The following is a 16,999-nucleotide window of genomic DNA, read 5'->3' on the forward strand; positions in this document are numbered from 1 at the left end:
CCTTCAATACTCAGTGACCCCCCTGCTTCCCTCCCCTAATAATATGGGTGTAGTTTTTGGAACAAGGTAAATGAGCCACGGTTGTATAGATCATCTGTGGACTATATATAATCTGTAATATATGTATTTTATTTATTTTGAGAAATGTTTTGGGGTTTTGTTAAGAGTTTGAGACAAAGACCAGTCTGTAGCCCAGGCTTGTGTAGAACACATTATGTACCTTCAACTTGAGGTAATCTTCCCTGCCTTACAAAAACAACAAACAAAAGAGAATTTGGGGGTTTGCTTGGGCTTTTGTTTGATTTTTTTTTTTTTTTTTTTTTTTTTTTTTTGGGAGACAGAGTCTCATTTACCTAGACTGACTTGTAGTCTTCATGGATCTGAGTATGACCTTGAACTTTTGCATGGACCTAAGTGTTGGGATCCTAGGTGTGTGCCACCATACCTGGGGGATGTCTACTTAGAACTAATAACTTTTAGTGTTTAACCTGAAATTTAAGTGAAACAGTTGTTTTTGTATTGTGCCATCAAAGAACACTTGGATGCTACTTTGGTTTCTTGCAACTGATTTGTGCCTTTGTGGTAAGTCAACAGCAATTGTATTCATTGTTCTTTTTCTGTTGTTTGTTGGTTTTTCAAGACAGGGTTTCTCTGTGTAACAGCCCTGGCTGTCCTGGAACTTACTTTGTAGAGCAGGTTGGCCTGGAGCTCTCAGAAATCCCCCTGCCTCTGCCTCCTGGGATTAAAGGTGTGCGCTGCTGCCACCACCACCCAACTTCATTGTTCTTTTTAAAACTTTTTCAAAATTGCATTCACAATTTGTATGTGTGTCTGGGCACACGCATGCTGCTGTGAGAGGACAATGTCTGGGAATTATTTCTCCTTCATGTAGTCCCTGTATCAAATCCAGCTGTCAAGCTTGGTGCTAAGTGCTTCATAGGCTGAATCATCCTGCCAGCACCAACCTTAAGTCACATTCGTGCGTGCGTGCGTGCGTGTGTTCGTGTTGTGTTTATTGTCTGGAGGTCAGAGGACAACTTGCAGAAACCTGTGCTTTTCTACCGTGTGCGTCCAGGGGATGGACCTGGAGAGGCAGGCTCGGCAGCAAGTGCGTTTACCCACTGAGCGTCATGCTTTGCCCTTACTGTTCTTTTTTATTAGCAATGTAAATGACATTCCCATAACAAAGAGCGATTACTTCCAATATTATTTTAAAACTAGTTTGGGTCTCAGAGAACCTCTGGCGGCAGACTTTGAGCACCACAGATGTAATGTGTGCTCACAGTGGTGGGACTATTTTCCTTCTAGCTAGGCTGAGCACACAGCTTCCTCAAATTTTAAGTGGCTTCCAGATGCCTCACTCAGAAAAGCACCTTGTTAGGAACATTGAATAAGATGCTTAATTGTCTTCTCCAAGAAAAGGTGTTGGGAACTGGGAGAAGGAAAAACAGCTTTTAAATTTTTTTTATTGCATTCACTTAAGGTAAAGAGTTACACCTTAGAATTCCATAAAGAGAACTGTTAAAGGTGACATGCCTCCACCAAGGTAACTGAACGTAGGGCCTCAGTCCTCTCCCAGGAGGCTCTTTCCTCCTAGGCTACAATCCAGACATGGTCTTGTTACTTAGTTAAAACTGTCTCTGAATTCATCATGCAGTCTATAGAGACTCAGTGCCATCCTCCTGCCTCTGTCTCCTGGTTGCTTTGATTACCACGTCCGGCTTTATTTTTTAATCTTTGCCTTTTTTACTTCCTTATTTCATATTTACAGACATAAAGCCTTGATCCACTGTAGCATATACTATACATTTATTTCTTAAATTAAAAATGTCTTTACCAGCCTTAGCCTTGTCTTGGGTGTTCTAACACTTTATCTTATTTGGAGGGATCCTTCCCTGAAAGGTTTGTCAGGACAGTGTGCCCAGGAAGCTTGCCTACCTTGCAAGCCAGTCTTTCCTTTCTGTTTCAGAATGGACTTCATCCTTCTCGGAAGTCCTTAGGACCACTGCCACCTCGATCTGATTTATTTCCCAGGCCCCATTTGGGAGCAACAACGATCTTTTCCCTCTCCCGTTGAAGAGGACTTTCATAAAACAGCTGAATCCCGCCTGGGTCGTCAGTGGTAAAAGTCCACACGTGTGTGCTTGTCTGGGCGCCAAGAGTAACTTTTGCAAACGCTGCCCCGGGGAAACTCCATGGTTCGCCGGCTGCCGCTGCACCGTAAAGAAAACAACAAAACCAAAAAACAAGCAGGAGTGGAAAAGGCCTCTTTGGAGCGGTGAGACATATTAAAGGTAAGCCGCAGAGTAAGCGGAACTCGCGCAAATTTCCTTTACGGATCCGGGGAGACGCAGGCCTGGGAAGAAGGAGTGGTGCTCCGAGAGTGTCTGGCCCTTTAAGGAGGAGGGCCAGACACTAGTCTCTGCACCTTTAAGAGTCTCTTTGTCTAGAAATCTTCTGTACCCTCTTGTGCCTCAACCAAACTTTGCCTGCGACTCCCGCGCCACTCCGCGCCTGCCCTCTCACGCCGGCCGGCCACCCGCGCCTTCACGGCTGCCCCGAAACTTGGTGCCCGCGGCCCGAACCCGCGGAGAGGGCGCTGAGGCCAGGGGTCGCGGCCGCGAGGCGCGCCGTTGGCGCAATGCGGGGCCCTGGGGGCGGGGCTCTGGCAGGCGGGCCAATGGGCGGCAGGGGGCGGGGCCTGCTCGCTTGTCTCGCGCCCTGGTGACAGCTCGCGCGTGCTGATGATGGCGGTAAATAGAGGGGGGGTGGGGAGGGGGCGGAGGGCCGGCGGAGCGGCCGAGGGGGCGGCCCGGGGGGCGTGGGGGGCCGCGGCGGCTGGGAGCCCGCGCAGACATTCGGAGGCGGGGACACGCGGCCCCGGCATGCCGGCCCTCCCCTTTTAAAGGAGAGGGAAAAAAAAAAAACCCTCAAACACCGGGTGAGGGGCGACAAAGGCGGCGCGCGCCTGGCGGGCGGGAGGAGCGGCGGCAGGGGGCGGGACCGCGACGCCGGCGGTCCTGGGGCGCCCGGGGCGGGGACGACGGGCGGCGACAGCGAAGGCGCGAGCCCCGGCGCGCGGGCGCTGCGTTTTGGCGGGGTGGGCGACGTCTGGGTTCTGAGGTGAAAGCCTTGAGGGGAGAGAGGGGCAGGCAGGCTGCGGGGGGAGCGGTCGCGGAGTGTGAGATGAGGAGGATTAGGAGAAAGGGTTAGAAGCCGGGGAGAGGAGTGGGAAAGAAACCCAGGCTGGCTCCGGGATGAGGTTAGGAAGCCCCGGGCTGGGAAGAGGGATCCGGGGTCAGGGCTGGGAGCAGGGGTCTGGAAGAGGCAAGGCTTGGCAGGTGGGTGGTGGTGGGGTGAGGGTACCAAGGGCAGAAGAGTTGCAAGGGGAAGACAAGGAGCAGAACCGGTAATAGTTGGGAGTAGGGGAGAGAGAGTGATTAAGAGCCAGACGTGACAAGGGTGTGAACTAGTGCGGAGCCAGGGATGAGCTGAAGGGCTGGGATCGGCTGGGGTGGGATCGACAAGGCGTGGGTCAATAGCTGGGTGGTGGGTGTGAATTCTGCAAAGTGAGGGAGGCAGAAGGGACCTGGATTACAACCAGGTGGAGTCAGAAATTGGAGCGTTAGTGAAAAGGAAAGCTTGCGTAGAGCTGGGCGTTAAGAGGACAGTTCTGGGAGAAAAAGAAAAAGCTGAAGGGACGCTAGAAGAAGCAAGGCTTAAGGAGTGATGGTGCTCTGGGACAGGGAGGCTGGGGAATTGTGGATGGAAGAGGGAGGTTCAGCAAGGTACAGATAGGGGCGTGCAGGGACCGCCGAAAAGCAGCCCGAGAAGATGAGCAAGGAAGAGGTGGGCCCTGGGATTTAGAGGATGGAGTGGGGAGTAAGGGAAGAGGAACAAGGCTAAGGGGAGCTGGGAGAGCCTGATGGGGAGAACAGGGGTGGGCTGCACAGCTGTGGGGACTGAATGTGCGTTCTGCCCTGAGGCGCCCCAGAAGGTCTGGAAGGGGCAGGGCACAAACGCTGTAGTGAAGAACCCAGTGTGGGGGCCTTTGGTGAAGAAGATAAGGAACCATGGTGAGTGAAAGGGGCCCTAGAAACCAGGGTAAAACCTGAAAAGTAGGGGCCCAGGTGGGGTGCAGCAAAGGAGTTCTTTGTTAAGAGAAATGTGGGTTGAATTTGTGAGTCCTTTTGTCCCTAAAAGTAGGAAATCCCAGAAACCTTGTTCTCTCTTCGAGGAGTCTTGGAGCGGGTTTCCATCTTTCGTTGCTTGAAAATCCACTTTCATGTCCACTTTGAAAAGATGAGACCCATTGTGGTTGGATTTTGTTCTTGTGTAATAGAAAAAGTGGCAGCCTTAGGTGCTTAAAACCCTTTTGATTTCACCAACGTGATAATAGGTAAAAGTGTTTGTTTACACTGTGCTTGTGTTCTGCGATAGTTTGGGTGGGTGGTGTAGTAGTTTTGTGCCTGACAAGTGCTGGCAGGGCACCTCACCGACAGCATTTTCTTTTCCGTTGAAGAGTGCACCATTGGGCTAGAGAAGGATAAGACCCTTCTTGTTTTCGTTGATCAGCCAGATCTCTGCCTAGCTGTTTTCAGAGACTGAAGAATGAGGATAACTCATTCAGAGAAAGGTGAATAACCAACCGGGGAAGTTTACTGAGGGGGAGATTGAAGTCAGGGCTCTGAGGGCCTTGAGTTCCTAAGCGGCTTTCAGCTTTGTGGGGGACGTTTTTGTGGAGTTGCTTACTCCCCAGTTTTGCAGACTGTAAAAAAGGAAGGTGGAGTGGAGAGTTGTGGAGAGTCTTAGAGCTGTGGACTTATCTTTTAGATTATATAATGAATTTATGAGTACCTTTTATGAAAAGAAAATTCTGTAAGATAAGATTGTAGTCCTTCTGCCTGCTATATTTTATGATTGTGAATAGGAAGGACATATTAATATTCTTTAGAACCTTTTGATTTGTAATACTTCTTTTTAATTAAAATATTTACATTTACTTAATTGTATGTATGTAGAGCACATGTGGAGGTCGGAGACAACTTGCGGAAGGTGGTTCTCTCTTTCCATCATGGGGCTGCTGGGGATCGAACTCAGATTGTCAGGCTTGGCGGCAAGCTCCTTTACCCAATAAGCCATCTCCCTGGCCCTGTAAGACTGATTTGGAGATTAAAAGGAAGATTAGAATTTGGGGACAGAATTTAGTTTATTCTTTCTTGGTAGTGTTTTAATGATTTTCATTATAAAGTATTTATGTTTAGCTAAAAGTATTGATGAGTATTTACTTTGCATTTGATAATGTGAAAGTAATGTATAATTCTCTTTCGTGGGGACAGAGGGTACAAACTATTCTTGAGAATCTTTTTTAAGATTAAATTAAAATTTAATTTTTATGTGTATGGGTGCTTTGTAGGCATGCATATATGCCTGTATACCACATGCATGCCTGGTGCCTGCAGAGGGGCACTGCAGAAGAGGGAATCAGAGCCTCAGGAACTGGAGTTACAGGCAGTTGGGAGCTGTGTGTGGGTTCTAGAAATCTAACCTGGGTCTTCAGGGGAGAGCATTCAGTGCTCACCCGCTGAGCATCTTTCTCGTCGAGATTATTTCATTGTGTGCATTCAGATACACAATGATACCTTTTCTCCTTGAAGTCCGGTAGAGGTTGCAAGTGTCGCTGATGGTGCAGCACTTGTCTAGCATGTGCAGGGCCTTGCGTTGGTCCTAGCACTGCGAGCTAGACAGCAGACTTCAGCAACCCTAGTCTAGGGACTTGGGGTGTAGCTCAGCTGGCAGAGTGCTCGCCCAGCATTCCTGAAGGCATGGGTTTGATCGCCTGGCACTCTATGGTAGTGCATGCCTGTCATCCTAAGCACTCCAAGGCAGAAGGGTCAGCCTTGCCTACGTGAGTGAGTAGGAGGCCAGTGTGGGTGACATGAGACTCTGTCACAAACAAACAAACAAACATAAGGAGAAGCAAATACCCATCTCTGGGATTAGTGCTCTCTCTAAAAAGCAAAGCCTAGCCCTCTTTTCCAAAGTTGTGTGATTTTACATTGCTCTTATTTGGTGTTTGTTTGCATAAGTAGCAAAACTTAGGTTTCTGGCAAAGTTTGCTTTTGATTTGTGGATGTCAGAAACACACACACACACACACACACACACACACACACACATTTGGATAATTTAGAATCTGAACTCTGGGTTAACTTTTAACTGCTGGGGCAAGCTTATCGTTCAATGGTTTATTTTCTGGATTCTTCTAGGCAGATTCAAGGTAGGTAGATTTATTTACCAACTTATAGAAAAATTTAATTACAAAGTTTTGCTTCTTAATTTGAGATTAGTCTAGAAATAATAACTTTGGAAATGAAGAGTGACTTTAATATGAGATGCCTGTTTCTGCAAGGTATGTGCACATGCCTCTGTAGCTGTGTTTGGCTGGCTGTACTCTGATTAAGATAGTGGCGTTTTTATGATGCTGTTGTCAAAAAGCGATCTGTTTATCTGCCTGCCTGAAAACACAAGCTACAAGCTCAGTCACAGGAAGGAGCTTAGTTGAGTCTTTATGTTGTTTCCGTTACACTGCTGTAGTGTGCTGAGCCACTGTTGTTGTGAATGGTTGTTTCACAACATCTCCTCTCTCCCTTTTTCTTTCCTCCTTCCTTCACCCTCCTTCCTTTCTTTTTCTTCCTCTGTGCTGGTAGTGAACTCCAGAGCATCACACATGCTGGCCACACTCTCAGTCCTCAGTTCATATTTCCAAAACTGAAAATGGATGATCTTTTCTGTTTTTGAGACACTGATCTCAATATGTAGCCCTGGCTGGCCTGGAACTTGCTGTGTCGTCCAGGTTGGCCTTTAACTCACAGAGATAGGCCTGCCTCTGCTGCTGTTATGCTGGAATTAAAGCAGTGGGTCACTATGCCTGGCTGAAAATGGATGATCTTTTAATATAGACGCTATTACTTATCATAAGGACTCCAATGTTAAATTTAAGCTGTGATTTCTTTTGTTCTCTAAGTAGAAATGTTTTGTGTTGAGACGGGGTCTCACTGTATATCCCTGGCTAGCTAGCCTGGAACTTAATAGACAGACCAGGCTGGCATGAACTCATAGAGACCCACCTTCTGCTTCTCCTGTGCTGGGAGTAAAGGTGAGCTTTACCACACCTGATTTGTCTCTAGTTTTTTGGTTTTGTTTTGAGATCCGACCTCACCCTGTTGAAACTGACTGTGTAGTCTCACCTAGCCTTAGAGTCATGGCGATCCTCCTGCCTAGCCTTAGGGCCAGGACTGTAGGCACTGGCTGCCATACCCAGCTCTCAGTGGAACATCACTTTTATTTTGCTTATTGTCTTATTTGCTAAGAATAAAACGTATTTATATTTTTAGATTTGGATGAGTAGGTTGTACATAATTAAAATTTTTTTTTTTCTGGTTAATCTTAGAGTCTTTGGATGGGAAGACACCTTGAAAGGACCTTGGGTTTATCCTGCAACTTCAGTCAATATCCCACCTAAATCATCCCAGGTAGATCAAAACACCCCATTTTCTTATAAATCTTCAGTGGCAGGAGATCAACCTTGTAGGTAATCTCTTCTAGCATTTTATTATTATTATCAGGAAGTCTTTTTTTCTAATCAGCACACATTTAATGCTATATTTGTATTTATTTATTCTTGCCTTATCGTCAATTTTTTACTAGAAAAAAATATCTGCTTATTATGGTGTTTATAAAAGCTCTAGCTGGTGTGGTAAGCCATGACTGTAATTCTAGCATTCAGGAGGTTGAGGCAGGAGGATTTCTAGGAGTTTCAAGCCTAGTCTAGACTATGTAGTAAGTTCCAGGCCAATCTGAGCTGTAAGGTGAGACCTTGTCTCAAAAACAAATAAGCAAACAAACAAACAAAAAATGAAAACCTTACTTATTCCCTGGTACCAGAAGGTATCAATGAAATGCATGACCCTTGTTCCAGATTCTGTTGGAAGTCAATGCCTCACAGTGATCCTAAAGCAAGATCTACTGTATTGAAATAAAGTGTCTTTTGAGATGAAGTGACTTGCCTATATCTATAAAGATGTACTTGGTCGTTAATAGTCTCTCAGCACAAATACTGTTTTTGTCAATTGTTAACTCAAGGATACATTTACTCTTTTATTTTTGATGATGGGGATTGTACCCACTGCTTCATGTACACTAAGCTTGTGTTCTACCGCTGATACCTCTCGGCTCCTCACTCTCGTGTGTGCACATGTACGTGTGCAGGTGGAAGTGTATGTTCTTCGTGTTCACTCATTCCCCACCTCTTTCTGGGACAAGGTCTCTCTAAATCCGGACTTCCCGACTAGGCTGGGCTGGCCAGTCAGGAAGCCCCAGAGTCTGTCATTTCTGCTTCCCTAGTCCTAGAGTTACAGACAGTGTTACCCTGTCTGGCTTTTTATGTGGGTACTAGGGATCTAAACTGTGAGATTAGGCCTCTTAGGGGCTTTGCCAGTCTTTAAATGCTCTGTGGTCTGTTTTGAAACAAGTCTCATTCTTTTGTTTTTGTTTTTGTTTTTTTTTTTTGTTTTTTGTTTTTTTTTTTTGGTTTTTCGAGACAGGGTTTCTCTGTGTAGCTTTGCGCCTTTCCTGGAACTCACTTGGTAGTCCAGGCTGGCCTCGAACTCACAGAGATCCGCCTGGCTCTGCCTCCCGAGTGCTGGGATTAAAGGCGTGCGCCACCACCGCCCGGCTTGTTTTTGTTTTTGAGATGGGGTTTCATATGGTTTAGATTGGCCTAGAATCTGAAACTGTCTATGTATGGAAAAGGATGACCTTTAATTCTTTTGTTGTTGTTGTGTTGTTGTTTGTTTTTCCAGACAGGGTTTCTCTGTGTAGCCCTGGTTGTCCTGCCACTCTCTAGACCAGGCTGGTGTCAGAGACCCACCTGCCTCTGCCTCCCACCAGGATTGAAGGCCTGTGCCATCACCCATGGCTGACCTGGAATTCTTAGCCTCCTGCACTTACCTCGGTTCTGGGTTCCAGGTGCCTGCCGCCATATGCCACCCTCTGCTTCTTGTGGTGAACCTAGGACCACAAGGGTGCCATCTCATATGCATATGGCATCAAAGTTCTCCCGTGCTTTTTCTTAAATTTTATTCCAAGATTGTTCTTACAAAACCAACAACCCCAAACCAATTTTATAGCACCTTACTGTGTTGCAAATTGCCTGTCTACTTTTGAAGTTGGAAAAATATTTTTCACTCAGTTGAAAGATTATTGCTGTTTGAGGAAAAAATGGAAGTTATGCTTCAGCACAGATATCCATAAGTAAAAATCTGTTCAGAACATTGCTATTTTACTTTTTTATTTTCTCTTTATGTATGCCTATCTAAAAAATGTACTAAATACTCTGCTTTTATTTGGTGAAATAAATCAATTTATTCGTTAAAATTAAAAACGTAGCTGGCCTGAACCCACAGGGATGGGCTCTCCCAGCCTTGCGCCTTCTGAGATTTAAGGTGTTTGCGTGTTTGCACTAGGGTCTGGTGTAGCTGTGCTTGCCTTGGACTTTTGAACCTCCTGCCTCCACCAAGTTCTGCAAGTGTAGGCCTGTGATACAGTCTAGGGGTCTTGAAAGGGTATGGTCCCCAGGTCTGGATTTGGTTCGTTTTCTCTGCCAGTTAAAGAATAACAGGACAGGAAAAATCTGAATCATGACAGGCAACACCAGAGAAATCTCAAGCACCACAGCTAGAATGACAGTTGAAAACCAGTCGTTTATTGGGGTAAGAGAACACATGCACCAGGCAAAGCAGAGGGGAACTCGGAGGCTGCTCTTTAGGGCTGGGATTTAAAGCCTTTGAGAGTTTTCCTCCCCTAACTTAGGGTGGCCAGTTTGAAGACAGGTAGGATGGTTGACTGCTCTGCAACTGTGTGTGACATGTTCTGATCTGGCCTTGGACTTGTTGAGTGCGTCCATCAGCAGGGCCTGCTGGTGGGAGACAAGTCTGAAGGGTGAGGAAGGAGCTGGCCATCTTGGAAACTTGACACCTTTATTACCTATCTATAACCTCTCTCCCTGTCTGTCTGTCTGTTTCTCAGGGAGTCTGTCTAACTCACTACCATGACCTGCAAAACTTTTTTTTTTGATGACTATGGGTTTTATTACAATTTTTTAATCTGGAGGAAAGTTACAGAAATGATACTCAAAATTGCTACTTGTTTTCACATCACCTGACTTGCTTTATATTTTCTAAGTATTTTTAAACAAATAAAATAGGAAAAGTTAATATGCACACATTTGTTTTAAAACAGAAAAGGGGGGATTTACTGATGAGGTGGCTCAGTGGTTAAGAGCACTTGGTGCTCATGCAGAGGATCCAGGTTTGGTCCTCAGCACCCACATGGCAGCTCACGATCGCCTATAACTCCAGTTCCAGGGGGTCCTATGACTTCTTATGGTCCAGCATCACCAGGCTTGCATGTGCTGATCGCATACACATACAGGCAAACACACTCATGCACATAAAAAATTAAAATAGAGGCCAGGTGTGGTGGCCCACACTGGAGGCAGAGGCAGGAAGATCTCTGAGTTTGAGACCAGCCTGCTCTATATAGTTCCAGGACAGCCAGGGCTACATAGAGAGACCCTATCTCAATAAATAAATTATTATCTTGGGGAAAAATGAAAGGGATTAAGTTTGGTATAAATTTTATTTTAGTCAAAGCCTTTAGGGCAAAGTAATGTCAAGATGGAATTTAGAAGTCAGAGGTATTGGTACAGGGCCTGGAATCACAGCACTCAGGTTGGGCCATAGGGTTACCATAAATTCCAGGCCAGCCTGGGCTATATTGTTTCTGTCCAGCTTGGGCTAACAGTGAGACCTTCTCTCAAGAAACCTAAGTAAATAAATATTAGGAGGACTTTGTAAGGTTATACAGTGTGCTTTCTTTAGTAGATGCTAGGAAAGATTCTGTGACCTGTGAATGACAGATGTGTAGGCCCCTGCTATTAACAAAAAAATTGTGTTGTCAAATTCTTTTCTGTTGAGAACTTCTTGGAACTCGCATCCTTAGGATGTGGTAGCTGCTAATATTGCATGATGATGATTGTGTGAGCATGCCATGAAATATTTGAGATGAAATTCCTACCTTGAAGATCTCTATGCAGCTTCAAGGAGCCAGAAAGGACCAATGTACACAAGGGTCTACTTCAGAAGTGTTGACCTGAATTCATGCAAATAGGTCTGCCTTACAGTGAGGTGATCCACAGAAATAGTAACATGGCCACCACCCCCAAACTGAAATGAACTGACCCCATCTCGTCTCCAGTCACTCTCCAGTGTTTAAGATGTTAAATGTGTGAATGGAGACAGGCCTGTCTAACTTAAGCCAGAAGGCTATTAGTTGCATCCTGACAAATGTGAAACACAGAACTTGTGGGCTTCATCTCCTTTTCTCCCTCCTCTTTAAGCTGTTATCAGAGCTATGAAATATAGCTCCTTATAAAAGCTGATTGTAATAATTAGAAACACTTTCCTTTCATAAGGACGAGAAAATTACAAATTATTTGGGAAGCATTGTTTCTAGTCATGTGTTATTGTTTCTGAGACATGGACAGTTTTTAAAGACTATAATACTATTCCTTTCCATTCACATGTTAATAGAAGTCTGGGAAGTAAGGGCTCCTCTGAAATGTTCAGGGCTGTTTGTATTATGTGTCAAGTTGTAAACAGCACTCTGTGACAGGTATTTTCTCTCTTTGTCTTCCTTTGAGCTAATTAGTAATTTACACTCTGGTAGCATCTCTCCAGTCTCGCTGTGTGAAATGCCTGCTGCTCCATGCCTTCCATGCAGTGGGGCTGACATGACTGGGGCAAATGTTGGCTAGCACATTAGAAGAATCAGGATAAAAATTAGTTTTTGCATGTTTTTGATAGGCTTTTGTCTGTGTCTCTCTCCCTTTCCACCATGCCCTCCTTAGATATAAGAATGTTAGGAACTTCTGGAACCCAGAGCTACTGCCCATGGTTCAGTTTGATATTTTGTGTGCTTTTTCCCATCCCCACCCCAGAGCTGTGGGATTTGGGGAGGATTAGCACAGCACTCTGCATAGTTTACTGCTCCCACCCCATTAGAAGAATAGCGAGCATCCAGCATTGTCCTTAGAAGCCACCCGGCGGTTCTGCTCTAGATGGGCAGTGACTCCTCAGTGGTGGGAGGGCAGCACCGTTGCTGGTGCCTTAGGAAGATGCTTTTATCTGCTGCTCAGCTCCCCAAAGGAAAGACAGTCTTGCTGTGGTATCAGCTTTTTCAAAAGGCAGCTGAGTGACCAAAATATAAATTACAGCTAAGTTTTAGCACATATCACATCAAGGTCCTGCTCTTTCCAGCCTCTTGCTCTCTTTCTTCGTTCAGTCTGACATGGAGAGTATGTGTAGGGTCACTTGTGTGTGTTCACTTGCACAGACCCGTGTGAGGGTGTGAAAGCAGCAAGAGCATTTGACTCAAAGTAGCCTGAAGGACCCCTTTATCTGTGAATGTGAATTTTACTTGACAGTTGACTAGGATGGGTAGAGGTTTATTGGGTTATCAGTTTTGAGCTGAAACTCTTCTAGAATGGCAGATAAATTATGACTTATTTTTATAATAGTAGCTACTGATTTATCAGGATAGTAAGGTCAAAGTCCCTGTTAGAGCTAATTTGATTCTCCTTGAAAAAAACTGTTACCTGGAGATAATCTTGAAGAGAACTGGGTAAGAAAATGTGTGACTAGCTTATTTCAGCCATCATTGCTAATAGGTTTATCTTCATAGGCATAAGCCTTTGACAGCGAATCAGCACTTGTGAACAGAGGTCATCACATTTATGTGATCACTTACAGAGTATGTGGGTCTGAATTAGTGTTTTGTTTTTATAAACTCAAATCCCAGCCAGGCATGGTGCGATCCCAGCACTTGGGGAAGAGGGGTGGAGGCAGAATGAGCTGGAATTCAAAGTAATCTGTAGTTTTCATACCTAAGCATCACAGGAGACTAGATTTTGGTTCTCAGGACTACTTTGGGTGTCTGAAAACTATCTGTTACTCTAGCTCAGGGGATCCATTGCCCTCTTCTGGCCTCTGCAGGCACATAAACCTAGTGCACATAATCCCCACTGCCTCATACATACGTACATATACACACAATAATAATAATAATAATAGTAGTAGTAGTAGTAGTAGTAGTAGTAGTAGTAGTAGTAGTAGTAGTAATGATAGGCTGGAAAGATGGCTCAGTGGTTAAGAATTCTTATTGCTCTTATAGAAAATCCAGGTTTGGTCCCAGCACCCACAATGGCAGTTCACAACTGTCTGTAACTCCAGTTCCAGGGACTCTAACACCCTTTTCTGGCTGCCTCGGGCACCTGCACCTATGTAACATCCATATACTTACTCGGGCATGTGCACTTACAAAGAAAATAAGCAAATCCTTAAAAAAAAATAACTCTTTAAGTCTATTAGTCATTGTTCTACTGCTGTGAAGAGACACCACAGCCATGGCAACTCTTATAAAGGAAAGCGTTGAATTGGGGCTGGCTTTGGTTTCAGAAGTTTGGTCTATTATCCTCATGGTAGGGAGCATGGCAGCATACAGGCAGACATGGTAGCTGAGAATTCTACATCTGAATCTGAAGGCAGCAGAAATAGAATAGAGCCTCTAGACCTGGTTTGGGCTTCTGAAACCTCAAAGCCTACCCCCAGTGACACACTTCCTCCAATAAGGCCACACCTACTCCAACAAGTCACATCTCTTAATCCCTCTCAAGTAGTACCACTCCCTAATGACCAAGTAGTCAAATATATGAGCCTACAGGGGCCATTCCTATTCAAACCTCCACATTAAGAAACAAATCTCAGAATGTCTAGGATATCCTCATGGATAGCTAAACTTTAATCTTTTTTTAAAAAATTATTTATTAGGTGTATGTGTGTTGTCTGCATATGCCACAGATTATTCATGGAGGTCAGCGGACAATGTGGGAGTTGGTTCTCTCCTCCCACTAATGTGGGTTCCAGGGATCAAACACAGGTCATAAGGCCTGGTGGCAAACGCCGTCACCCGCTGCACCATGTTGACTGGCCCCAACGTTTACTTTTCTGTTCCTTTCTCTGTGTTCATTACAGCTATCTATATCTTAATTTGATTGGATACTCAGGGTTAGACATCAATTGCACCTTTGTACTTTATAACATGTAGAAAAGATCAGATTCATTAGCAACACTACATAAAATGTATTGATCAGAGAGCTATTATCAGTAAAGAAGAGCTCTAAAGGCTGGGGATGTAGTTCGGCAGTTCCCTAACGTGGGCAAGGCCCGCGTTCTGTTGTCAGAGTGGCAAAACTAAGTAAATGCATAGACAGGAAAGTGAGAACGTGACTGTAGAACCAAATGTACTCTTCAGTGTCTCGAATGTACTGCAGAGCCTAATGACCTTGTCGCTGCATGTCAAGTGAAAGGCAAATAAGTATGCCTTGATGACACATCTGTGTCATTTGGTTGATGCCGTGGTGTACCCCATGCTGAAATTCTTAGTTTGTAAGTGACACCAGCGTCCCCGGTTACACTGTTAATGTGACTCTTGACTTTTTTCTGTAAGCAGTTCATCTTAGTCTACAGCTATTATTAATTGTAAAATGCACCTGAGCTTTAAATTCAGTAGTTCAAAACATTTAGATATAAAATGAAACATAGTTTACTGTACCTGGAAGACTGGCGTTTTAAGTCAGTGCTTGCCAGTAGGCTGTGGGAAAGCGGAGAACCTCTTACACTGTGATCAGAAATGGGAGCTTTTGTGGAGGTGAATTTGGCAGTGTTTGTTAGAATTTAAAATGTGTATATTCCTCTCTAGGAATTTGTCCTATGTTCATATATTTGAGATAAAAAGAGAGGTACAGGCTGGGCATGCCTTTAATCCCAGCACTCGGGAAGCAGAGCCAGGCGGATCTCTGTGAGTTCGAGCCACCCTGGTCTACAGAGCAAGATCTGGGACAGGCTCCAAAGCTACACAGAGAAACCCTGTCTCGAAAAACCAAAAGAGAGAGAGAGAGAGAGAGAGAGAGAGAGAGAGAGAGAGAGAGAGAGAGGAGGAGAGAGGTATAATGCCTGACATGGTGGCTCATGCTGTAGTACCAGCACTGGGGAGCTAAGGCAAGTTGACAACCACATGTTTAAGCTAGCCTGGGCTACATAGCTAGACCTTGTCTACAAAGATCAGAGAAAAGGGGGAAGGTAACAGTTTTGTTTGTTTTTAACCCCGTGTTCTGTCCTAAGAAGATGTGGAGTAGAACTGGGACTTTGTACTGAACACGTTAATCGGGTTTTTTGTACATGCATGAATGTACATGTGTGTGTTCAAGTGTGTGTGAAGGTCAGAGGTCAAACTCATGTCATCCTACAGGAGCCATCTATGTTGTTTTTTGAGAGAGTCTCTTACTGGAACCTGGGGTTGGCCAGCCAAAGAACCCAAGGGATCCTCCTGTCTCTACCTCTCTGCCACCATGCCTTACCTTGTATGAGGGAACGGAGGTCTTCACAGCATGTGCAGTGAGGGCAGAACTGACAGCCACCTGCCAGTGTGAGTCAGTCTGTGTTAGCATGTGGTCATGAGCACATGTGAGGACCGGTGTCAGGTCCCCAGTCTGCCTGTGCAGTCTCTCAGAGCATGGGAATCTGCTGAGATGGTTCCTGAGCAGGTGGAAGGTTTTGTGTTGTTGTTCATCTGTTGTTGAAAATTCTCCAAAAAGTAGTTGTTTTCCAGTGGAAGTGTGAGGGAACGTGTCTTCCTTGTGGACTGAGGCATGGCTTTAGATTTTGCTTTTGTATCCCATCCCAACTTGTTGTTTAAAGAACTTAAAGCTGCCTTTTAGTATTTCTGTTTTGTTTTGTTTTTTTTTTGGAGATAGGGTCTCATGTAGTCCAGGCTGACCTTGAATTTGCTATGTACCTAGCATTAGTCTTGATTTCTTGATCCTTCTGCCTCAGCCTCCCAAGTGCTGGCATTAAAAGTGTGAGCGACCGTATTTGGCTCTCAAAATATATTTCTATTTTATGAAAAAAATTGAAGGCTATAGCTTAGTGGAGTATAGCACTTGCCTAGTATGCACCAGGCTCGGGTTTGAGTACAGCTTCATTTCGTTTTAAGAATGATGAGTTCTGAGGTTAGAGAGATGGCTCAATGGTTAAGAGCACGGCTGCTCTTCCAGAGGCCCTGAGTTCCGTTCTAGGTTATCTGATGCTTTTTTCTGAAATCTATGGGCACACATGTAGTGCATATATGCACATACAAACAAAACACTCATACATATAAATAAAATAAATCTTTTTTTTTTTTTTTTGTTTTTCGAGACAGGGTTTCTCTGTGTAGTTTTGTGCCTTTCCTGGAACTCGCTTTGTAGACCAGGCTGGCCTCGAACTCACAGAGATCCGCCTGGCTCTGCCTCCCGAGTGCTAGGATTAAAGACGTGTGCCACCACCGCCTGGCAATAAATCTTATTTTAAAAAAAGTTATGATCCTGGGAGATTGCTTAGTCAATAAAGTGCTGCTCCTACAGTCTCAGTGCCATAGGACCAGGGAGCAGAGAAGCTCATCAGCCAGCCAGCTTAACCAAATCATGAGTTTCAGTGAGACTCCACCTCCAAAACTAAACAATGGTGACACGTGATCAAGGAAGGAAACCTGGTGTTGACCTCTGGCCTCCACATGCACATCCACACACATTCAGAAGTACACACACACATACAAACCCACAATAACAAGTACATACAACATAGACACATGTTGAGCTTCTCACTTTGTAGTAGTAATATATATAATTGACTTGTCCCCTGTATGTCTATTTAAATGTAACTCTTGCCAGCTAAGAGATTTTAGAAGGTTTCATTGCATCAATTAATGTATTCATGAGTACAAAATTGTTCTTCAAAATTTGGGAGGTTTTTGTTTTGTTTTGGTTTTTTTTTTTTTTTTT

General features: G+C 44.7%; 1 protein-coding gene across 11 annotated transcripts in view; it reads left to right on the top strand.

The window, feature by feature from the left end:
* The first annotated feature begins 1,424 nt into the window (after positions 1 to 1,424).
* Usp49 (ubiquitin specific peptidase 49) overlaps positions 1,425 to 16,999 on the top strand; it is an 80,474-nt gene continuing 64,899 nt past the window's right edge. For 2 of the 11 annotated variants that reach the window (XM_052745547.1, XM_052745543.1), the window contains exons 1-2: positions 3,057 to 4,076; positions 7,454 to 7,535. The gene's annotated coding sequence lies outside the window, so the exon portion shown is untranslated. Of the gene's footprint in view, positions 2,295 to 2,716; positions 2,754 to 3,056; positions 4,077 to 4,522; positions 4,637 to 7,453; positions 7,536 to 16,999 lie in introns of those variants that run through there. The other 9 variants (XM_052745539.1, XM_052745544.1, XM_052745536.1 and 6 more) reach the window with 8 other exon arrangements.

Source organism: Peromyscus californicus, unplaced genomic scaffold, assembly GCF_007827085.1.
Source record: "Peromyscus californicus insignis strain IS unplaced genomic scaffold, ASM782708v3 Scaffold_19__1_contigs__length_69161282, whole genome shotgun sequence".
NCBI classification, from domain to species: Eukaryota; Metazoa; Chordata; class Mammalia; order Rodentia; family Cricetidae; genus Peromyscus; species Peromyscus californicus.